At 38.5% G+C, this 25,853-nt stretch overlaps 1 protein-coding gene across 1 annotated transcript in view; it reads left to right on the forward strand.

The window, feature by feature from the left end:
- CSMD1 (CUB and Sushi multiple domains 1) overlaps nucleotides 1–25,853 on the forward strand; it is a 1,235,979-nt gene that overhangs the window by 647,038 nt on the left and 563,088 nt on the right. The gene's annotated exons all lie outside the window — the stretch shown is intronic.

Consider the following 25,853-nt stretch of genomic DNA (forward strand, 5'->3'; position numbering starts at 1 on the left):
GACTGAGTGAAATTTTAGGTGTGGCTGATGATGATAGATTTGTAATCTGATATAAAATTCAGCTGATAAACCCTAATTGGAAATCTGTCGGCCAGTCAGACTCACCTCTGTCCCTGGAAAGGTGATGCAGCAGTTCATCCTGGAGGTCATCTCCAGTTATGTAGAGGACAAGAAGGTTATCAGAAACAGTCAATATGGATTCACCAAGGGAAGATCATGCTTGACCAACCTGATAACCTTCTATGATGGCGTGACTGGCTGGGTCCATGAAGGGAGAGCTGTGGATGTCGTCTATCTTGACTTCGGTAAGGCATTCGACACTGTCTCCCAGAGCTTCCTCACAGGCAAGCTAAGGAAGCGTGCGTTGGATGAGTGGACAGTGAGGTGGACTGATAACTGCCTCAGCAACAGAACTCAGAGGTTTGTGATCAATGGAGCAGAGTCTGGATGGAGGCCTGTCACTAGTGGTGTTCCCCAGGGGTCTGTGCTGGGTCCAGTCCTGTGCAACATATTCATCAGTGACCTGGATGATGGGACAGAGAATAACCTCAGCAAGTTTGCTGACGATACCAAACTGGGAGGAGTGGCTGATACACAAGAAGGCTGTGCTGCCATCCAGTGAGACCTGGACAGGCTGGAGAGCTGGGCTGAGGGGAACCTCATGAAATTCAACAAGAGCAAGTGCAAGGTCCTGCACCTGGGGAGGAACAACCCCATGCACCAGTACAGGCTGGGGGCTGAACTACTGGAATGTGTCTCTGTCGAGAAGGGCCTGGGGGTGCTGGTGGACAGCAAGGTGACCAGGAGCCAACAATGTGCCCTCATGGCCAAGAAGGCCAACGGTATCCTGGGCTGCATTAAGAGGAGTGAGGTGAGCAGATCGAGAGAGGTTATCCTCCCCTACTGACCTACTGCCCTAGTGACACCACACACTGGAGTTCTGTGTCCAGTTTTGGGCCCCCCACTTTAAGAAGGATGTGGAACTGCTTGAGCAAGCCCAGCAGAGAGCAATGAAAATGATCAGGGGACAGGAGTGTCTCCCTTATGAGGAAAGGCTGAAAGACCTGGGTTTGTTTATCCTGGAGAAGAGAAGACTGAGCAGGGATTTCATCAATACCTATAAATACCTAAAGGGTGGGTGTCAGGATGATGGGACTAGACCCTTTTCCGTGGTGCCCAATGACAGGCCAAGGGGCAATGGGCACAAGCTGGAACACAGGAAGTTCCACCTCAATATGAGGAAAAACTTCTTTCCTGTGAGGGTGCCAGAGCAGTGGAACAGGCTGCCCAGGGAGGGTGTGGAGTCTCCTTCCCTGGAGACATTCAAAACCTGCCTGGACACGTTCCTGTGCCCCCTACTCTGGGTGTGCCTGCTCAAGCAGCGGGGTTGGACAGGATGATCTTCAGAGGTCCCTTCCAACCCCTACCATTCTGTGATTCTGTGATTCTATAAAATGCATACGCATTTAAAACAAAAAACAAAGTAAGGAACTGATATAAAAACTCTCTGGAATGTAATCTAGTTCATTGCATTTTATTTACCATTCTGTGACTCAACGATTCTGCAATTGTAAAGTAATGAAGTTTTAGACTAGGACTATGTGCATTCATGCTCAAGTGTAAAGGATGTATTTTGATTAAAAATACGAAGTCAATTAAGAAGCTGTTACAGAGTTTATACCTGAACAGCTCTGACAAATGCTCTAACAAAGAGAACAAATGTTTAAATCACCTTTTCAAATGGACGGTAGAAACTGTTTTGTTTTTCTTTTTCTTTTTTTTATGATACCTGTTTGCTAAGTAATATAAATTTCATAGTAGGCTTACATTAACTCTCATCAAAAATGTGATGATTTGATTTCTACCCAGTGCACTGAAGAGCAGTTGGCAATACTGTAGGGAATTCAGAACAATTTTTCCAAATTCTAAAATAAGTATATATTTATATTATTTATACTATTTATAATATTTGTGGGACATTAAAAATGCATAATTTAAATTAGCTAGGAGTATGTTTATATAAGGGTGCATGTTTTAAGAGAAATATTTAATAGAAACTAATCTTCATCCTTAGTTAGGTCCTGAACGCTTTCTATGTTGTATCATGAAAGGCTGTGGTGAAAAACTAAAGTAAATATTCTCTTGGCAGTTCTTTGGAGACAATAAACATTCCTCTATCATTCCTTCTTAAAAATTTTCCTTTTTACTTTGCTGATATGTGATTCCTCACCTTCTGAATGAGTTTAACAGGTGCAGTACAAAATTATTGTACTCCAGGTAGAATGAAGTTATGAAAGAGATCTCTAAATGAAAGCATCTGTTAGTGAATATTCCTATGACTTGAAGACAAGCAAATAAAGCAAAAAATTATTATTATTTACCTTAAATGATATTTTTTCAGTTTGGTTAAAATGATGCTACTGCTTTCTCAGACTCTCACTAACCCTAAAGCAGATATCTCCATGCAAAGTAGCTGGTGATCAGAGTACTTGTATGGATGTTTCCAACAGCTCGGCTCATATAGGCCTTTCTAAAACTAAATATTTTGAAGCTGATACCTGCCAACTGTAATTTCAGGTAGATGAGAAAGTGTTTTCTTCTACAAATAATGCAATATTACTTAAAGATTATTTGTTTGTTGGGCAGTTGGAAAATATTTTTTATAGGCATGCCAAAGAGAGAGGTAAGTCCCCACTAATCCTAGAGCTAAATAACACGTGTTGTGCAGTTCAGGTATTGGTAACATTTATTGTCTGAAGAAGTGCTGGTACAGTCTACTTCAATACCTACAGAACACCCCCCCTCCCCTTAATTATGATACAGAAATTTACAGCTACATAGCTTTTAGGTTTGGTTTTGTTCTTTGTTTCCCTAATTCAGTTGTCATTCTTTCTCCAAGCAGAAATCTTGCAAAGGTTCTGGTAAAAATGGAGAACGATCAGAGAGAGGTTTTATGATTTTCGCACTTACAGTCACAGACACTCTTAGTCATTAATGCATAAAGTCAGCTGAAAAATTTGTCATTTCATATTCTGATTTTCACACATTTATGTTAGATACCAATTCTCTTGCAAAAAAAGGAAAATAACGGAATGAAAAATCTAGCCAAAAGCAATAAGGATATCTAAAATATAGTGACCTGTGAGGCCATGGGCTTCTTCTCTTGGCACTCACTCATCTCTTTTACCTCAGAATCCTCTGGCAACGTTGGACATGTACAGCCTTCTTACAGGCTTATTCTCTTCTTGCAAAGGGTGAAGGTAGTTTTGTTTTCTCCATCCTACACATTGCCTACTGTTTGAGATTTTACTCTATAAATGGGTGTACTGGATCTGGCTGGAATGGAGTTAACTTTCCTCATAGCAGCTTGTATGGTGCTGGTATTTTAGAACCATGGCTGAAACAGTGTTGATAACACAGGTGGTTTAGCTCTTGCTGGACAGTGTGCACAGTGTCAAGGTGTGCTGGTTTTGGCTGAGAAGGGGTTAATTCTCCTCACTGTGGAGGTCGGCTGCCTTTCCAGCTTCCCGCGCTCTGCCCCGTGGCGGGGGGGGGGGGGCTGGGAGGGGCGGGGCCATGGTGGGGACGGCTGACCCCGACTAGCCAATGGCAGGTTCATTCCATACCACGTGACACCATGACTGGTATATGAAGGGGAGGCAGCTGCGGCTCGGGAGCGGTGCGGCGCCGGGGGGTGAGCGGCTGTGGTGTGTGCGGTTTGTTTCAGCGGTTCGTTCCCCCTCTCCCCTCCCTTCCCCGCTACCCCGGGGCTTTGCGCCTCTCATTGTTCTCCTTTACATTGCATTTCTGTTGTTGTTTCTTTTAATTTTAATTATTAAACTGTTCTTATCCCAACCCACGAGCGTTACCCTTCTGATTCTCTCCCCCATCTACCGGTGGGGGAGTGAGTGGCTGTGTGGGGCTGAGCTGCCGGCTAAACCAGGACACAAGGCAATCTCTGTTTCTCACTCTGTCCCTCAGTGACCGGCCTGGGGTGTGCTCAAGAGGTTGGGAAGGAACACAACCAGGCAGATGACCTGAACTAACCGAAGAGATATTCCATACCATATAATGTCATGCTCAGCAACATAATGGAGTGGAATGGGGTTTAGAGAGGTTAGCGATCTTTTGCTCAGGGACTGACTGGGCATGGCATCACTGTCTGTGGGAGGTGGTGAGTGATTGCCTTTGCATCACTTGTTTTGTTTTCTTTCTGTCATCTTTCAATGTTTATTCACTTGTTAAGCAATGTCTATCTTGACCACCAAGTTTTCTTGCTTTTACTCCTGCCTTCCTCTTCCCCCATGCCACTGGGGTGGGGGAAGTAAGCGAGAAGCTGTGTCAAGCTTAGCTGCCTGCTGGGGGTTAACCCACTGCAAGGGGAAATCCAGATTCTGTTTCTTCATCTGCTTAAAGATGTCAAAACTGAAACTTCTTACTCCCCAGGAAGTTGATATTATGATCTCTCTGTGGTCATTGAAAGTGAGGACACATTCCGCTCCTGCTGAAGCTTTGCCACTGTGCAGTGTTCCAGTTTCAGAAGGCAATAAAGGATGCAAGAAAGAAGCAGCACATCTGTAGTTTACATTTTATAATTATATAATTCACATGAAGACCTGTTACCTGAGGTTTTCAATCCCTCCTCATTGGATTGATTATTCATATATTAAACCTCCAGTGAATGAAGCAATAAAAATCCTTGAGACAGGAACTAGAACCTAAACCTGAACACGCTAATTACTAGATTACAGATCTGTGTTCTTCCCAGCACACCCTTAAGTCCTTTACATATCCTTAGTCCTTAGCCCACTTTCCATTACAGACTGCAGCTGCTGGTGTTTACTGCAATATTTTACTAAATGTAGATTTGACCCATATGCGATTAACAGAAATGATAAGTGGTGGCAACTCAATCCCTAGTGTAGCATGTTCTTAGAATAACTATTAAATCAGACCTGTCAAGGGACTTAGGAGGAAGAATACATAATTTCTGTTTCCTAATTAGATTTAGCTTTTTAGTTTAAGCCTAACCAGAATATAAACTGTAAGTATACAAACAATGTGTGCCTGCACGCGTGCATGTATAGAAGCCAGTGGAGTATAGCGCAACGATGACAGCAGTATCTTACAGAGCAAGAACAGTATAGGTTATTCATTATCAAAATAATGCTAACAAAACTATTTAGCTGGTATGCATTGGAAAAAGAAAAAAAAAATCAAAAAGAATGAAAAAACAGTCATTAGCTTATAGAAGACTGTAACTTTCTCCAGTGTATTGGTTTTTGTGCTTAGCCTGAATTGCCATAGGTCCATCTCCCGGCTTTGGGAACAGCTGGGGAAATCATCATTCAGGGTGAACTCACAGTGCAAAATACTTACTTTCAGCAAGTTGTAGTGCTGGGCATTGTCATAGCATAGCCACTTTCTGTGCTTAGTACAAAAGTAAAAGATGACTCAGGAAAATACTGCAGAGATTTATAAAGTTCTTGGGAAGAACTACCTCAGTAAAAACCAAGGTAAAATCCACTTTTACTTCACCATAACAGTGGTTCCATTGGTGACTTCTGTAACTCCTGTGAAACAGTTACTTTGTTTTACAGCTTGCATTGTTACAAGAAGTTACCAAATGATTGCAGGATTTCCATGAATTTATGAGTCAGTCTTTAGAGTTTGTTGTATACCGAGGTCCTTCAACTGCTAGAGGACATAGCTGTACTTAGCAGTTAGAATACTTAAAATTATTCAGGACTTGAGTTTTGCTTCACATAGGTATTCTTCAAAACGGTTAAAACCAAAGGTTCAGAAAAATCTGCATTTGAAATATTTGTTATGCAAGAATATAACATATATAGAAACAACATTTAGTTCCTGAGTGGTTAATTTTTCTGAGTCCTCATACAATTCCACAAATCTACAGGCTTTTCATGTTTAATCTCAAACATTTAAAAAAATAAAATGAATAGCTCTCTTTATCACCATTCATGTAGCCATATAAGGTATTTCATTGGCAGTTTTTCAGTCTTATTTCTTCATTTGAAGCATTGTCCTTTAGCTATCATGAACTAACTCTTTGAATGACATGTGTGAAATTTTAAACCCAGACGAACAGACTCGCAGTACAGAATTAGAACACTGACAATCACATTACTTAAAATAAAAAAGAATTGTGGTGCTATTGAGTCTTTTTTAACCCTGCTATTGTTCCAAAATATTTTACTAGATTTTAGCATGTCTGCAACTATCGTTATAAATGAATTTTAGCCATTATTAATGACAGTGTTGGCCAAATTAGGTAGCTCAATAGGTGCAAGGTGGCTGCAATCCCACGTGCAGTCAGCAGCAAGGTACAGCGTTGGCTCCTGTCCATTGTGCAGGCACTGCAACGCAGGGTGTGTGCACAGAGCTGCCCACATGGATCCACACAGGCAGAAAACACTCAGCACAAACCACTTGCACGCTGAACATAGAGTCCTTCTTTGCCCAGGAAGGTAGGAATGGAGTCAATGAGGAGAGAGGGCAGACTGCACTGGTGAGGCACAGGGCACGGCCAGACAAGTGTCACGACCAGGGACCATTTCATTCCCTTACTCCTCTCTGTTCCCATGCTCAGTCTTCCACAAACAATCTTGATCCTTCCCTTTCCCACCTTTAATTCGTCTTCAACCTTCCTGTAATCAGCCTTGTGCGGTGCCCAAATGCTCTTCCCCTGCACCTCACAATGAGCCCCGTACCCCTGGGCAAGGACCCCCCTCAGTCTGTGAGGTGACCAGAGAGCTGCCTGCACTGAATCTTGGTGTGGGGTGTCCCCTGGCACCCAGGCCTGAGGATCCCCTGAGACAACCCCACGGGGGCATGGGGTGGGGGTGCATCCCTGTCTCAGGTATTGGAGTGCCCCTGCCTGCCCTGGGGTCTTTGGTCCTCACTAAGTCCTTGTGTTTGTGATGATTAGCTTTTAATCATATAACCCAGCAAGTAATAAGAGAGAAGCTTGAGATTAGTTACATATGATGATGACTGTCCACCTGAAAACAGTTCAAACAAGAATAATAAACCAGAGCTGCCTTTAATCAAGGTACTTTCAGGTCTGAAACTGGTTTGCTGATTGACTTACCTAATAACTAGCTTGTCCTAGTTGAAAATTAATTTTCTTTTTATGAGCTTTAGAATACCACCTTACCTACCACCTCTAGGCACTTTACATCACTTTGAAAAACAAAGTCCACTTTAAAATCCCATGTGTTGGCAAGTGATTATAAACAAACCTTATGATTAAGTACTGACTACTGTTGTCAGAACTTCGGGGTGGTACATTTAATGTAGAAAAAACTTCTCCTTGTTCTTACTCTTTGTCAAGACAGTCATTCATACAGTTGGAAAAATCAGACTAAGATCAATACACTTCTTTTCTCTCAATTACCCTCCTGTTAGCAGTATCACTGAGCATTTATTTCAGGCACAGCAATAAATATTTATTTTCTTGTAAATAGTGCAAGTCCAGCAACAAATCAATGCAGAAAATAAGTAAGCTTGTTACAGTTGTTGCTTGTCCTTGAAATATGTAAAAACCTCCATTCCCTCTTAAAAATGTTAATTTTGGTAGGATTTTTATTTTATACAATGTATAGGTTATTTTCTATTAAAGGACATTACTTATTTACTTATTTACTTATTTACTTATTATTATTTAAACATCAGTTATGTTCATATGTATGCTTTCCCTTTTAAATTCTATGTCTTAAATCTAAAAAGTAGAAAACAAAAGTAATAAAAGTTTACATGTAATGTTTTTAAAAAGATACGTATAATGTTTGCCTAATGTAATGCTACCGTTGAAAATAGGTATTCTAGAGTTGTAAATGCACATACACCTTTTTATCCCAGCAACTAGAAGAGTCATGGAGCTGCATTGCCAGGTTTCTGAATTTAGTTATGAAATGCAAATGCAGGTAGAAATTTCCTATTTTTATCACTTACACTTAGCTGGTACAGCATTTTTTTGGGGGGTTGTTATAAATTCCTTATAAGGTCAAATGCAATGAATGTAAGGTTAGGGCAGTAGCTGTTCTATCCTAGGAGAAGCACAGACTAGGAGTTTTTTAGACATATTGTCCATGTAGACACATGGACAATAGTTTTGTCCTTGAAAACAGTAATCGTGGCATCTTGTCTGCACATTTGTGGATCATTTTACAGGGTCAGAATCGTTGATATTATGGTCAGAAATTATACGTACTTAGGAACTGAGCAGTTAGCAGGTGATGGGTAGGATTCTGTAGACAAGGCAGATGGGGGTTCAGATGGTGAACAGCTCCTCATTTCCTAGGTGCTTTTTTGTATCTCCATATGACCCTGTGTGTAATCTTAGGGTTGTAAGTTCATTTGCATAGGTATGGTCATTATTAAATTATTAGAGATAAATATAGCTGGATTCATTAAAATCCTGGAGTTTAGAAGTTGTTAGATATTGACCTTTAAAGTCATCAGTGGCCTACCTGTGTGATCATCTCTTTATGCTCCTGAGGCATACTGATGTTTTTGATGGCTAAAGCAGATGGACATAGCTCCTCTTCATTATAAGAAGGAGAAGCAGCAGGAATATCTTTAATTTTTTTTTTTTAATATAAATTTCCAGCTGAATCATTTGAATTTAGTGGTACCTGAGACATCCTTAAAAAAAAAAAGAAATAAAGAAAAAGTTGTTTGATAGGATTGTGGGAGAAGGTAGGGTATAAAGAGATTGGGAATAGTAAATGGAGATCTTTGACATACAGAGTTATTTGTGAAATTGATTCATCTGAGGTATTTTTGTGAAAAGTAAGGACACTTAGAGTGTGATTCATCTGACCAAACATAGACAGATGAAGTGTAGTAAAGGTCTACATCACTTCAGGTTTCCTTTATAAGAATAAAGAGAAACTGAAAATGCCTAGTTGTGATTCACCTTGCCTAATGTAGATATCCAAATAGGTCAGATGAATCATAAACTAAAATATTCTGTTCTCCATTGACTATAAAAGTATTTTGGGATCTCACATGCTTGACACTACACTTACACTGTGGCCATTCACAGTTCGAGACAGACACATCTAAAAATATACATTAAATAACTATATATATTAAGAAATAATTTCACTGAAAATAGGGCAGTCGACATGTGAGAATCTCACACAGTGAAAACCCCAAACCAAACCGAGACAAATTTTTGTATATATGCATTTATTCCTTTCACTTTTTATGAATTTAGTGCTCTCTGTTAGGAAGGGGTTGGTAGGTGCCAGCACTCTTGGGCTGGAATGGGCACTGACACAATGAGACCAGGATGCTTGATCTGTCCTTCCAGGAGCTCCCTCATTAGCTGGGGAAAAGACCCTGTCTCCTCCCTTTCTCTCTACCTTCCCTCCTGTGACCACAGAAATAGATTTGATTCATGTGGCATGCACAGGACAATGGGTTTAATGTATTGTTCTGATTCTGATGGCACTGGTCAAGCACCAGGCTGCTGGGCAGTTACCCCCTCAGCAGCACCAATGGCACACCTAATTGCCCTTTTTCCTGTTCCTTAACTCACCTTTTTCCTTTCTTTATACCTCCCTTTGTCCACCCCAGTCTTCTTTCAATTAAACAACCTGATATAATTACTGTTTTCCCCACTGGTCCCAGTTTTGCGATATTTGTGCTCATGTTTGATGTTTTGATAATATTACGGAGGTAGTCTTGGCTTTACATAGTACTGATGATATGGTTGCCTATGTACTGCTGGCCTTGGAAGACCATACTTTCAAAAAGGTCTTCAATTCTCCCCTCAGGTGTCTGTGAAGTCCAGCTGCTTCACCTGTAACTTCCCCTTACCTTCCTGTGAAATCCAGCCATCCCTCATAGTCTGAGCCTTAACTTTGGTCAGCTTCTCATATTGTTGTCTCTCACATCCACCAATTTTTAATACCATCTCCTGTAGTTTCTCATGTCCTGTTCAGTTAGCTGAACCTCAGGCAACAGCCTCATTAGTCATTTGCCTGCAGTCCTGATATTTTCAAAGGGTCGTTACTAAAAATGCACCAATAAAGGAGAGAGGGGATGAGATGCTTTAGGTATAACTTTATTTCATCTTCCACATCAAACTGTCTGTAATGGATATTTTTGGAATCTGTTTGAAGCCCCACTTTCTGATAATAAAGTCCTGATGTTCTTCTGTATGTACATTTCTGTTGACATTTTCATTTTCGGTTTCTCTAAATTTTTTTTTTCTTAGGTAAAGATCTGTCTAGTGACTTTTTAATTTAATCACCAGAAAAGGTTATAAAGCTTATGGTTTAATGGTCTCCAGTACAACTTGGGTTTTAAAGGAAAGCTTTCCTCCCAAAAGCGACCTTTTTTCTCTTTCTTACATGCTCTCCTGCACAGTCGCCAAATTCATACGTAGGTGTACACAGACTCTCACCCTGTGAAGTCACATCCTGTCTTACCCATTATGACTTTCGGACTTGAAAACTTTTTATGAAGCAATTCTAGGCCCATCAGTGCTCTAGTCATGTGTGTGAAGTACCAGTACCAGTGTCAGTATTGGTGCTTTTCTGAAAACATTTGATCTTAATATTTATTCTGAAAATTTACTAAACTTAAACACTAAGTTGAATGTGTTATCAAAGGAAATGGGTTCCTTTTCTGAACTGGGCTAATAGGTAACACAATAATATGGTTGCTTCTATTTTCCTCTTTTTCAAATTTATTATATTGAGGCTGGAACGTTGTAACCTTTTAAAATAAGAAAGTAGTCTCAAATAAAAATATTGTTGTTAAGAGTTACGCTTTCTCAAGGGACATTTTGGTATGTTTGCTACACAAGAAGTGGACAGTTGTTTCATGGATAGGGATTAATACAGGAAAACAAAATTATAAGGTGGAAGGGAAGCCTTGTGTTTATTTGGAATAAGGTTTGAAATGGTTTGGAGGAGACAAAAACTAAAATACAGGAAGCTGAAAGGCTGAATAGGTCCTGGAAAATAAGAATTAAAATTTTTCATAAATTTGTTCAATAGATATGTAGAAAAGTAATGAATGTTTCTGGTACCTGTAAAAATAGAATAAGATAGAGAGAAGACTAGGTCTTTATAAGATTAGAGTGTTTTAATGTTTACAATCAATCTAACCTATTCCAGTAGTGAAAGATTGTGTTTGTGAAAAAAGTCATAGTTCTTCAGCTAGATGTTTATGTACAGGCAGGAAAAAACTACTCTGACAGCTTTGTTGGGGCAAATACGTATTTCATCTATGTTGCTCATTATCCCACTACATGTCAGAAAGCCCTTGTAGCTTTAACCTGTAATTAAGGTACAGGCACTTCCTCTCCTGGTTCCTGTGGTATCATTTCTTAAGCTGTCCTATCCATCTTCTCCAGGGATGCACACATTTGACCATCCTGATGAACTTAGTGGGTAGCTGAAATACTTCCTTCTGATGTAGTTAGAAGGATGCCTTCTGAACTTCTCAATTATCACAACAACCCAATGTCACAACACGGGCTTATTGTCATTGTCATAGGAAAGGAACAGGGCATTTTTTTCATTCTTTACTAAGGCACATTAGGCCACAGACTCTGCTTTGCAGACACCTCTGCTCTGTCCACTGAGGAAGAAGTGAGCCTACATTGCTCTCAGTTTAAAATCCACACAGGAATTTAAAAAGTGATTTTATCAAAGATTTGCCTTGCTTTAGAGTAATGTTAGCAGCATTTCCACATAACATAAGTTTATTAAATAAGAGAACCAAGTGAAAAATTATTAATTAAAATATAGCATAGACAAATGTTTTCAAGGAACAGACCCTGTCACCATTTCACTGATACATCCTATATGGAAATTCCTATAAATATCCTTGCACTATGATTACAGTGTAAATAAGGTGGTAGAATTCAACTCCTCATCCTTTATTTATAAGCAATATAACAGTCCATGTGCTTTTCAACCTGTTAAGTTGTTTTTCCACATTGCAAGTATTGGCAGTGATTAGAAAAAAGCACAAGCTTATTTTTTTTTTTAATATAAAAGCCAGTGGTTTTGTGGGCTATTGGTTCTTTTTAGTTAACTTCATTTTTTTAAAATCATATGGTATTGCTTTCAAAAATATGAAAAAGCCCTAATATACATGACATTTTGGATTTCATGCTATTTCCTTTCTTCTTAGTTATTCCTGAGATTTAACACATTTTTAATGTCTTATAAATTATCTTTTGAAGTTGTACTGAAAGCTGGTGTGTTTAAATTAGAATGCCAGAAAATATTTTTCAATATATTTTTGGGCTGAATAGTTGCCAACTTGGGTTATCCATGAACAAAGGAAGGAAAAATTCTCATTTAGAACTCATGGTGTTTGGAGGGGAGGAATACTTGGCATTTCTGAGAAGACATTAATTCAGTAATGGACAATGTGCTGCCTTGCTGCCTCTTTTACTCTTAGAGGAATCTCAGAGGACACTGATTCGATTTCAGAAGCCTTTGAGCATTCATTACTTGTAACAAGCATAAATGGGATATGAAGAAACGTCTGCAATTCTGCAACTTTCAGCTCAGAAAAGCCATAAGAACATAAAAATTCCTTGCAGTGGTTTCGAGCAAGAGTCTTTTTTATCCTGCTAGGTATCAATAGGTGCCTAGAAGAGAGTATAAAAAGGCAACAATATGTGAAACTTATATTTTCCCAGCACTTGTCTGGTTTTAGCTGATGAATGTTCTCCAGCCTAATATGGTTTATATTTAGTATACAGGCATTGCATAATCCTCTGTTTATCCTTTTCAGAAGTGCTTGTGAAGGCTCCAGGCTCCACTTAAACACAATGATGTTTTGTATCCACCCCATTCCAGAGGATACATTCCAGAATGGGGAATCCACAGGTCTACCTCTCATGACCTGAAGTCATACAATTTGACATCACTGAATTAAGCTCATGATCTCCTGACTACCATAGTAACAAAAGTAACAAAAGAAAAATGGAAGCATTTGCTCTGTATGTTACTTAAAGGTAGTGCTACAAAGATAAATGACATTTTCCTCATTCAGTTAATTCAGTGTTTATGCATCTGTAGAATAAAAAAGAGCACACCACAGAAGTAGTCAGTGATTGAATCCAGATGTTATTGGCTTCCCTTCCCCCCATTACAATTTCATAATTAATTGCTTAAACAGTTGGAAGAATACTGTGATGATACAGCCTAAGCACTTGTATAGCTGAAACTATTTCATAAATAAATTTTATCTAAACGAGGGCATAACTTTTATTGAAAAAAATCCAGTATTGATTCCATGACTGGAGTGCTGCAATGAATGGATGGAGTCCTATTAGGAAGTAAAGGACAGGAATGTGAGAAGGGAGAGTTGACCTTAATGTGAGGAAGCAGCTGGGAATGGATGATGGGCCATATGAGAGTTTACGGGTCAGGGTTAGTGGGCGACTAGTATGGACAACGCTGTTGTGCATGTCTGCTACAGATTGCCTCATCGGGAAGAATTAGATAGGGCCTTCTTCAGATAACTTGGAACAGCCGTGTGTTTGCAGGCCCTAGTCAGCATGGGTGACTTTAAGCATCCTGATACTTGCTGGAAGAGCAAGGCAACCGTAGCAGAGATCAAGCAACCCGGTCTTCTGCAGAGCAGTGATGTCAACTTCCTATTACAAATGCCTGAGGAGCTGATGAAGGGAGATACTCTGCTAAACCTAATGATTTACAAAAAGCTGGTTAGGGTTGTGAAGGTCAGGGGCTATCTGAGCTGCAGCAAACACAAGGCGGAGTTCAGAAAGCTGAGGGGAAAGATTAAGACAAAAAAGAAGGACCCGAACCTGAACTTGGGAAGAGCAGTCTTTGGCTTGCTGTGCTTTGGGAAATTCCATGGAATGTGGTCCTGGAGAGGATCAGGCTCCAGGAAAGTTGGTTGATTTTCAAGGAACACCTCCTCCAGGCTCAACAATGGTCTACCCTGATAAGCAGGTGATCAAGCAAAGGTGAGAGGAGGCCTGCATAGATGAACTACTTGCTCTTGACAAAACTCATAAACAGAAACGGAAAGAATATAGGAGGTGGAAATAGTGTCAATTGACCCAGCAGGACTGTAGAGATGCTATCTGGTCATGCAGGGGTGGGCTTAGGAAACCCAAAGCCCACCTGGAGTTGAGTCTGGAGAGGGATAATAAAAGCAAAAAGAAAGGCTTCTACAGGTGCAATGGAAAGAAGACTAGGGAAAAATGTGTGCTTACTGGTGTGTGGGGCAGGGAACCTGGTGGAAGGGGCTAAGGTATCAAAAGCCTTCCTTGCCTAGCTAGATACACTTGATGGGAAGAATAACATTTTGATTCTTTAACAAGCTTTTTTAAATTATTTTTTTCAGTAAATTGCTCTTGCTTCTCTTTTATGTTTGTGTTAAATTTTTAAATACAGTGCAGTCGGGAAATTGTCTATTAGAGCCGACATTATGCTTTGTTGTGTCAGACTGGGTCAATAAAAGCTGTTGTTCTTGTTGCAGGTGTTTTTGTTTAGGACTCCTACAGAGAAAGCAAGCGTAAAGAGTCTTGTCTGTGGTTTTCTTCTGATTATCTAGAAATCTGAACAATTTGTTAATCATGGGATATTATTTAATCAGCAGGGCAAATACTTGTGGGCATTACATCTTTCTTGAACTGCACATAATTGATATTGGAAAAGCAAAGCAAAACAACATCAGCATTGCTGGATGGAACAGTATTGGTTAGTGAATGGATGTGCTTTTTTTAAAGAACAAAAAAAGATTCAACTAACTTGGATATGTGAAAACCCTAGTATGTGAAAAAGGTTTAACCTGTCATTAATACGCAAGATTACCTTTATGAACATATTTTTCATTATCACTCTGATAATGAATTTTGTCTCTTCTTTATTTTCCATATTATTCCCTGATGACACTAGTTAGCTGGTAGCAAATATGTACATAAGTATTCGTTGTTCATTCTTATTACCTCCTCATCAGCTTTATTTTTTTTTTTCCAATTCTAGCCTGGCAAGTACTGTACTTCATTTTAATGTGCTAGCATTTGAGAAAAATTGAGAAAAATCCCAGATGTTGTGGGTGGAATACTGCCTTTTTTCTGGTTGAAATTAATGAACTGATTAAGGGCTTATCCAGTAATTTAGACAGGATAGCTTCTATTACTGAAACCATAGCATCAGCTCAGCGCATTTTGTTTTATTTTTCTTTTAGGGAGAGATAATAATTTTTATTAGACTAGTTTTTAAATTAGGAAGAAATGGACAAACTTATTGGGCCGTCATTTTTACTGGGTCTGATTGCCAGTGCCTGGCTAAACGTCTGCTTTTGTCTAATTATAGAATTCTATTACTCCGACCTGTGAACTTTCCAAATCTAAACAAGTATGGGTTTGGAACTGCATGAAGCAGATATTCACTTGAGAAGTCTGGTTCTTGCTAGAAATAATTCAAGGACAGGCATACTTCCATTAGTGTGGAATTGCCATTTGGAGACCTTGAGGAAATGGAGAAACACAGAAAATGGAAGTGAGAAATATAATTGATTAAAATTCTCTTTTAGCTGATGTAAAACTGCTTTAGGTTAGGGTTGTTCTACAGTAACTTAGAAAAGAATGTTTTCTTTCATGCTCTGAGAGGAGAAACATATCTGATTCTTATGGAAGTGAATTATTTTCTAGTAATCAAAAAATACTAACCCATGATCTAGGAAAGAAATAGTGTTAGCTAATCAGTGTGCGTATCTGGATAATGAATTTGTTGTTAAATCAGATTTCTTCTGTTTGACCTATCATTTTCCAATTCCAAACTCTAGTCCCACAACAAATTAAGTTACTTCATTTTTTTTGAACTATAGTTAAATAAAAATATATTCTTAGGGAAAAAAGCTTCTTGTTGTGTAATGGTGCAAAATATGAGAGGAATTGATGTTGCTGGGCTGACTTCAGTTTAAAGGGATGATGGACAAATTAGATGACACACTGAAATTGTCTGTATTGCTGTTGTAAAAAATGTAAAAAGTTTTTCATTTCTGGTACATGTAAGTGGGGGGTTTTCAGAATAATTTCCCTCTTATTTTAATAACATTAATTCAATAAGTGTTTCCATTTTAGAGGTAGTGATATTTAGCTAATAAACTTTCAGTTGAAGTTCTTGTAAAAATATCACTGCCTCGTGGGAGAGGGGAACTTTGGAGTTCCCTTTGCTATATACTGGTGTGCAGCAGTCTGAATCAGTCCTCTGCCAGCAGATGTTGAGCCATAGGGATGCTGAAAGTGACCATGCTCTAACAGACGTACACAAGATGTGCAGTCAGGACCCTTGTGGACTTGAGCATTATAGGCTTAAAAATTGTAGGTTTAGTTTATAAATTTAATATTAAAGATTATATTGTTAATTTATGAAGCTTAACATGTTTATTTAAAATAACATACCAAGTGTATTAATTGTACTTAATATAATGTAAAAATCTAAATACTTCCAATTTATAAGTAAAAATAAAAATATTAGAGATTATAGCACACACATAAATTTGAGATTACAAACTTGTAGACTATTGGTTGACATTTGTTCCATTGGTGATTTATTCACTAAGACTTTGCAAAATTATAGTCATTGCAGATTAAATAGTATAAGTTTTATAATGAGTTGGAAAAAGGTATTTTCAATGAAGAGTTTCTATGAATTGACTGTAGAAACTGAACAGGTTTTTAGTGTGATCATCAGGAGATCTTGAATTCTGCAGTTCAGCTATGGCCAAATAATTTATAGTATTCTGTGATCAGGCGTTGTCCTCATAACTACTCCATTGGCAGCTTCAGGCATTTAGCTTTTCATTTAACAATATAAATGTCACTTGGAGTGCCAATAAATACTGGCAAATCCCTGAAAAGGTCACATTGGTTCTATAACTCAAATACCTGTCTAATGCTAATGGCTTCTCAAGGTTTTGTGTGAACACTTTAAAATAAACAGCCTTCCATCAGAGTTCTGCAACAGATTTTTTTTAATATAAGCCTCTCATCTTTATATATATGTGTCTGTATTGCTATTGCTTTACAGATGTTACAGTATTTATTACACAAGTTCATTATGTTAAGAAAAAAAGACATTAAAAGGCGGGAAGATAGAATAAAAAGGATTAAGCTTGCAAAATAGAAGCTGAATGTCCCTTGTCCAGTCAACCCCCCTCTGCACTGCTGCAGAAATTATTTCTGACACAGAGAGATTCACCCTCTCCTCCTGGCTTCGTGTTAGTCCTTCCACAATTTTTATTGGTATCTGCTCCATGCTGAAGTTGGAAATAGCATTTTATGATTTCAGCTGTAAATCCTCTTGTCCTTGTCTGCATTGTCTGATTTTCATTTTTTAATTCATTACATCAGAAGAAAATAGACATCTAGACATATTAAAAATCTGTTAAGTTATAGGATGCATATTACATATATACATTGTAAGTATAAAATATGAGTGTCAAAGCTGAGTACCACAAAAAAAAAAAAAATTGAAGACAATGGGTAGCAACTTAGTGCAAAACCAGCAGAGATAATCTTCCTGACTTTTCTTGCCCATCCCAGCTTCACTTCTAAAAGAATATATAGACACAGCTTTTACTTAGTTTGTAATTAGATTGGAAAAATTATTTTAAATTAGAAACTAAGACACCATCCTTAACACATTTAAAAAATTAGCCAGTAATTTTAATTTAGGTTTTTTTAAAGCTATCTCTTTTAAGGAATTTATAACTAAATCGTCTCTTCACTTGGTAGCTTTAATTTAATCAATGATTATATGGTTTGTGAGGATGCATCAATTCAGGTAAATAAATAGCTAATCAAAAGGATATTTGTTTCCACTTTTTGTTCATTATGAATTTTATATCAGAGGCTTAGCAGACCAGAAAAGACAGACGAAGTACCAGCAAGCTTTCCCTTAACGTGTCAACACAGCTTTATCTACCCTGGGGAGAATAAAATCACTCAAACCTTGAGCTGATTCATTCACCGTACTATTTTCAGCAAGAAATAGCAATTATATGTTATCCTTCAGGTTCTGCAAGTCTAACATTTCAGTTATATAAGCTACAAGAACAGACTAAATATTCCCTTAAACAGATCTAAATCCATTCTGATTTTGTTCTGCCCCAAGTGTCTATGTAACGTCTACCAGAATTTTTAAAAATTTCTTGGAAAGTGACTACTATTCCCTGTGTTAGGTGATCTGAAGCCCTGTCTTCCTACATCTATTGAACTGAAATTGTGACTATTAAATACACAGTGTTTGTCGTTTTTTTTTCTCAGTGATCATTACCTTTTGCACATGGTTTTGGCATTTTGTTTTGTTGCTCAACTTCTGTTTAAATTAGTATTGCTGAGCCCTTTTTTTTTTGTTGGAGCTAAACAAAATGCTGATTTTGAGAATTAGTTTTCATACTGTCTCTGTTTGGCGTAGGTGCGTAGAATTTCATGAGGTTACCACTTATTTTTTACCTAGTTGCTGATATGGTCCAGTCTAAGATTCATCTAAACTTTTGTGTCCTTTTTTCCTTAGTATACCTTTAGAATATCTAAATCCATCTAAAATATCCAAAACCATCTCTTACACTTGCAGAGATTTAAATCATGGTGGTCTGGTCTTTACAGTTACAGAGGGTGAATCTGCACTTGGCTACATGCTTCTGCCACAGAGGTTAGTCAGGTCAGGAAGTCCTGCAGTAACATCCTTCCCTATTCACGTTTTCAGAAGTCATGACCCAAGTATGCCCTCTTGTACTGGTCACAGAAAGACCAGAGATGAATTGTGGCTGAGAATTTGTAACAGAAATAGATTTTGTGGCAGAAAGCACTTTTCATACAGTTAGTTCAAAATTAGACAAATTTTAATCTGGAAATGACACAGTAAAAACATTTTTCTTCAAAATTAAGTTTTTCCCAAAAATTGTCTATGATAATACTATATATATTATAGCATTAATATGTTTTGCTACTACTGACTTACCATGATACCACACTTGTATTATAGAATGAAATTATTGTTTTGCTTGTTAGAAATAATATCTATTTAATATTAGTTGAAAAACTGTGGTAATGAAGTACTGCTCTAAAACACAAATAAGACACGTGACCTCAAAACGTAAAATAATGCTCCAGTTGTTATTGTTTACAATATTTCAGGTGTAAAAAGTGTATCACTATAGACTTCCTCCAAAATCACAAAACAGTGTGAAATATAAAAATAATATAATTTATAAAATGTGGAGTGAATGTCCAAAACTCTTGTGGTCTGGGGATCAGAAATCAATCTTATGAAACAGAAGTGATCAACTATTTATTTTGTGAGAAAGAAATGTGAAGAACAGTACTATTTCCCTGGATTTGGAATAGTAAACAACTTGTGATTTCCCAGACATTTCTCCATAATACATTTCAATTTTGTGAAAAGAGTTTTCATCTCTTCAGAAACTTTCAAAATCCTATTCCATTACATCAGTTTCATTCATTTGCAGATTAAGGTAAGGCTGTATGATGCCTATAATCTATTCAGAGAAAGTGCATTTCCTATGTTTTGAAAATTTTAAATGACATCCAACAGTGTTTTCCCTGAATGGAATTTATTTAAATGTAGTTCCTAAACCCAAGTGAGTAATTTTTACCTATTTAAATCAAAAAAACCATAAATTACTAGCTCATAATTAAGTAGTAATCATTCCAGATATTTAAGAAGTGACAAATCAATGCATAGAAGTATTCTGGCAGAAAGAAACTTTAGGAGGTCTCCAGTCCAATCTCCTGCTCAAAGCAGAGTGAACTATGGAGTCAGACAAGGGTCAGACCTGAGGGTCCAGGTGCATCATAAAAATTGCCCAGGATGAAGACCACACAACCGCTCTGGTCAACTAGTTTCAAAGTGAAGCCTGGTTTTTTTTTTTGGGGGGGTGGGGTGGGGTTTTTTTATTTGTTATTGAAATGATTTTTTTTTAATGCTGCCAATAACAATGTTAAAAAATAAATTTCAGAAAAAGCATCTACATATGGCATAGTAGCATATCTGCACAGGTATGTGAATTTTTAGTAAGTGACTGGAATGAGACTTTCTATGTCCTAGAGGCCCTTTTGATGTGCTAATAAAAGTGGTTTTTTCCTTTTGTTCCTTTTCAATCTGGAGCTAAACCATTCATCTTGCAAATTTTATGACTCAACTAATTCTTTAAAACATTTTTCTCTTTATACTAATTTAGACTAGGATTTCTACTGACTACCAAAATGAGATCAGCCCCTTATTTCTGCCTTATCATTATTCAACTCAGTGAATCTGAGCCTCAATAGAAAAATGGAAATACCAAAAGAGTCAGGAAGCTTTAAAAGAGGTAGACGCATTTTGAGTAAAAATAAAAAACTGTCATAAAATAACCAAATCTGTTAAACTATTGATAAAAACATAGTTATGGATTTGTTTAATTTTATTTTAATATATTTAAAGTATATTAATTTTGGAAAATAGCTAGTTTTATTGCATATATTTATAATCAAATTCAATCACATTATAAGAAAGCACTGATGCATTAGAGTGTTACTTACCCCTTACTGACTAAATAAGATAATGGAGTTTTTTCCTTGCCTCTTGTATACTTTGTTTCATTCTTCTCAGTGACAGCACTCAGGTGAAAAGCTTCTAACAAAACCTAATCAAGTGTGTTGAAATATGATGAAACTAACAAACATTTTTATATTCAAGCAGGATATTTTAAATTCTTATTTTCCAAACAAATGGCAATTGAATGAAATATTTTGGATATGTAAGTATATAACCTGAAAGGACTGGTTAGTTCTGGATTGTTTTTTTTTTTTATACCTTTGAGATATTTGTGTAAAACCTTAGTAACATAAGGAATTTTAAAAAACATAAAGTGGGATGACAAGGTTTTGAGCAGAAGGTTTTTAAAAGCTTGTAGAACTAACAATAGTTTGGTTCTTATACTTATTTTTCATATATTTACGAATCACTTTGACACGATTTCCTGTTCAGAAGACTGCAAATGAGATTTGTGTGGTTTTTAAATATTTTAAGCATATATAACATTTTAAACCCTCCTATGGCCAGACTATAGGTTAAAATTGACAATTTCAATCCACTTGACAGAAACTAGACAATTTTGCATAATGTCTTATCCAGCTTTGGTTAACGTCAGTAAGTATAAATGTGTTACCAACTGCCATAGATGTGATAGCTCATTTCTGTGAAATCTTTGTGTTCTTGCCTTTTTCATCAAAAATAGCCCTAACCATGGATGGTAAAATCTTCCTGGAAATTACCTTATGCCATGCCAAATTATCTGCTTCAGTCTTATTTAATGTTGTAAATTTATCAGCACAGGAGATGTTAATTGATTTTTTTTCCCCTAATTTAGATAATTTTTAAAACAGAGCCATTAAAAGGCCAAATACAGGGGCTTGTGTGTTTTTTGACATTGTATATTTTGTATATGGTGAACTGCTCTAGTGGAAGGCATTCATGTTAAGTGCATGTCATGGGGTGTCTTGTTATAACTTGGCACAGGAATTGCCTAATCAGAACAGGAAAGGAAAAGCAATTTTTAAAATTTTTGATAATAATATAATGTAATAATAATATTTAAATAAGTAACTGGATACAGAGTTAACTCACATCCAAATATTTAGTTTTCAAGAACTTCTTAGTTCTTCCTTGTTTTTTCTAAGTTATTTCCATTTCCAATAATTTTGATTATTTCTTTTGATGAAAATAAGTCTAGGGCCTGCAGATGCTCATTTCCTTCTCAACTTACCCTGCTTATACTTTGGTTCTCCTGAGAACAATGAGATTTACTGATATAGTTGCTAGGTACTTCTGAAAGTATTTGAAAGCTTTTTACTCTGTGTTTTAGAAAAAAGAAATTAATTGTTTTATAGACTAGGAAGGAAAATACTCAGTCTTCTTGTTTGTCTCCCTTCTTTTTTTCTTTTTTCTTACTCCTTACTTTTCCTTACTGTTCATTTCCTAGTGTATTTGTATAAATACAGAGAGGGATGAGATGGAGGCACTATTATGAATGGAGTTTTTTTTTTTGCATTGCATAATTTTCATTGCATAAACTGCCCATTTGAGAAGGAAAAGGGAATATGCTTGATGTTCATCATAAAGCAATGAATGAACATAGATTTGCTGAAGGCTTGTGTAGTATCCAGAAAAAAACAAGCTGAGTTTGGAAGAACAGCTTTGAGCTCAACGGAGAGCTGTACCTGCCCAGATAATGTAATGGTACAGAAGATTGGATGTCAGCATCTCAGGCCCATGCTGTGTTTTAGGTCCATACATTAACTTACCATTTGATAATCTCACTGTTTAATTTAGTAGCCTAGATGGAGCCTCAGGGACAACGCAATTACTTTTGGATCAAAAAATGCCATTGCATTGGTCAGAGCTTGATACAGTGAATTCTACTTTCTGAAGAGCTAAAGAGATAATTTAGCATTAATTTAGCTTAAGATGGGGAAAAAACTGTAAAAGATGAAATTTGTAAAGCCCCTAAGATTTACCTTTGCAGTTTACCCTATTCCTTATCATATAAGTACTCCTGTGAAAGTTTGGGTTTTTTTAATGTAAAAATAATAGATTAGTAAATGGAGGGCTATTTGAATAAGAAATTAATGGCTGGAAATGATTTAAAACCATAATTGTATTTAACAGTTATAACATTGTTTATTGCATTGTTAATTTTAAGTAACTGACTTGAAAAAAAAATTTTTTTCTTTGTGAATGCCCATTAAAATAAAAAAAGAGCCCACATTAAGGTTAGTAGAGGAGTTAGAGACGTGCACACCTGCAGGGCTACAATCTTATTGGCATCACAGAGACATGGTGGGATGGCTCCTATGACTGCAGTGTTGGAATGGAAGGATACAGGCTCTTTAGGAAGGACAGGCAGGGAAGATGAGGAGAGGGTGTCACCCTCTATGTCAATGACCAGCCAGAGGGCATGGAGCTGCACCTGGGGATGGATGAGGAGCTGACTGAGAGCTTATTGGTTGGGAAGAAAGAGAGGGCAAGGACAGGTGACATTATAGTGGGGGTCTCCTACAGACCACCCCATGAGGAAGACTGAGCAGATGAGGCCCTCCATAGACAGATAGGAGCAGACTCATGTTCACAAGCCCTGGTCCTCATGGGGGACTTCAGCCACCCCAATATCTGTTGGAGGGAAACCATAGTAGGGCATAAGCAATCCAGGAGATTCCTGGAAAGCTCTGATGATAACTTCCTTCTCTGAGTGATAGAGGAGCCAATGAGGAGAGGTGCTATGCTGGACCTTGCTCTCAGCAACAAGGAGGGGCTGGAGGGGAATGTGAAGCTCAAGGGCAGCCTTGGCTGCAGTGACCATTAAATGGTGGAGATCAAGTTTATTAGGGCAGCAATGAGACTTTAGCCTCTTCAGACATCTGCTTGGTAGAGCACCATGCGATAAAGCCCTGGAGGGATGAGGGGCCCAAGAAAGCTGGTTAATATTAAAGGATCACCTCCTCCAAGCTCAGCAGCGATACATCACTACAAAGAGGAAATCAAACAAAAATGACAGAGGTCTGCATGGATGAACAAGGAGCTCCTGGACAAACTCAAGAACAAAAAGGAAGCCTACAGAGGGTGGAAGCAAGGACAGGTAGCCTGCGAGGAAAACAGAGAAATTGTCCGAGCAGCCAGAGATCAGGTTAGGAAAGCTAAAGCCCTGATAGAATACATCTGGCCAGGGACATCAAGGGCAACAAGAAAAACTTCAATAGTTATGTTGGTGATAGAAGGAATACTAAGGAAAATGTGGGCCCTCTCAGTAAGGAAATGGGAGACCTGGTTACCTGGGATATGGAGAAGGCTGAGGTACTCAATGACATTTTTGCCTCAGACTTCACTGGCAAGTGCTCTAACCACACCACCCAACTCACAGAAGGCAAAGGCAGGGACTGGGAAAATGAAGAACTGCCCACTGTAGGAGAAGATCAGGTTTGAGACCATCTAAGGAACCTGAAGATGCACAAGTCCATGGGACCTGATGAGATGCATCTCCAGGTCCTGAGGGAACTGGTGGATGAAGTTGCTAAGCCACTATCTATCATATTCGAGAAGTCATGGCAGTCCAGTGAAGTTTCCACTGTCTGGAAAAGGGGAAACATAATGCCATTTTTAAAAAGGGAAAAAACAAAGACCTGGGGCACTACAGGACAGTCATGCTCACCTCTGTGCCCAGCAAGATCATGGAGCAGATCCTCCTGGAAACTACACTAAGGCACATAGAAAATAGGAGGTTACTGGTGACAGCCAACATGGCTTAACTAAGGGCAAATCATGCCTGACAAATTGGTGGCCTTCTATGACAGGGTTACAGCACCGGTAGATAAGGGAAGAGTGACTGATAAATCAACCTGCTCTTTTGCAAAGCATTTGACTTTGCCCCACACAACATCCTTGTCTCTAAATTGGAGAGGTATGGATTTGATGGATGGACCTCTTGGTGGATAAGGAATTGGCTGGATGGTCACACTGGAAGAGATGCGGTCAACATCTCAATGTCCAAGTGGAGGCCAGTAGATGAGTGGCGTTCCTCATGGGTCAGTTTTGAGACTGACACTGTTTAACATCTTTGTCAGTGACATGGACAGTGGGATTGAGTGCACCTTCAACAAGTTTGCGACAACACCAAGCTGAGTGGTGCGGTCAACACGCTGGAGGGAAGGGATGCCATCCAGAGGGACTTTGACAGCCTTGAGAGGTGGGCCTCTGCGGACCTCGTGAAGTACAACAAGGCCAAGTGCAAGGTCTTGCACATGTGTTGGGGCAATGCCAAGCACAAATACAGGCTGGGTAGAGAACGGATTGAGAACAGCCCTGAGGAGAAGGACATAGGGGTGCTGGTTGATGAGAAGCTCAGTGTGACCCAGCAATGTATGTCTGCAGCTCAGAAAGCCAACTGTATTCTGGGCTGCACCAAAAGAAGCATGGCCAGCAGGTTGAGGGAGGTGATTTTTCCCTCTACCCCACTCTGGTGAGAACCCCACCTGGAGTACTGTGTTCAGCTCTGGGGCCCCCAACATGAGAAGGACATGGACCTCTTGGCACAAGTCCAGAGGAGGGCCAAGAAGATGATCAGAGGGGTGGAGCAGCTCTCCCATTTAGACAGGCTGAGAGAGCTGGGGCTGTCCAGCCTGGAGAAGAGAAGCCTTCAGGGAGACCTTCTTAGCAGCCTTCCAGTACCTGAAGGGGGCCTACAAGAAAGCTGGAGAGGGACTTTTTGCGAGGGCATGTAGTGATAGAACAAGGGGTAATAGCTGTAAACTGAAAGAGGATAGATTTAGATTAGATATGAGGAAGAAATTCTTTACTATGAGGGTGGTGAGGCACTGGGACAGGTTGCCCAGAAAAGTTGTGGCTGCCCCATCCCTGGCAATGTTGATGGCCAGGTTGGATGGGGCTTTGATCAACCTGACCTAGTGGAAAGTGTCTGTGCCCATGGCAGGGGGGTTAGAACTAGATGATCTTTAAGGTCGCCTCCAACCCAAGCCATTCTATGATTCTGTCATTCTGTAATCAAAAACCTTACTCATGAGAAAAGAACTGTTCCTCTCTTTTTGTGACAAAATCTTAATGATTAAAATTCCACGTGCATTTGACATTGTGACTTATTCCTTTACAAGCTGGACTGCACCCAAAAGTCAGGCCCTAGAAGCATCCTTATCTAACAGGTGACCACAGGAAATGTTAGTCTCAAGAGGTCTAAGCTGGCATATGCATATCACTGTAAACCACTGAAAGAATCAAATCCTGATTGAGGAGGTGCTATTT

The sequence above is a fragment of the Phalacrocorax carbo genome, chromosome 3, assembly GCF_963921805.1.
Source record: "Phalacrocorax carbo chromosome 3, bPhaCar2.1, whole genome shotgun sequence".
Taxonomy (NCBI): domain Eukaryota; kingdom Metazoa; phylum Chordata; class Aves; order Suliformes; family Phalacrocoracidae; genus Phalacrocorax; species Phalacrocorax carbo.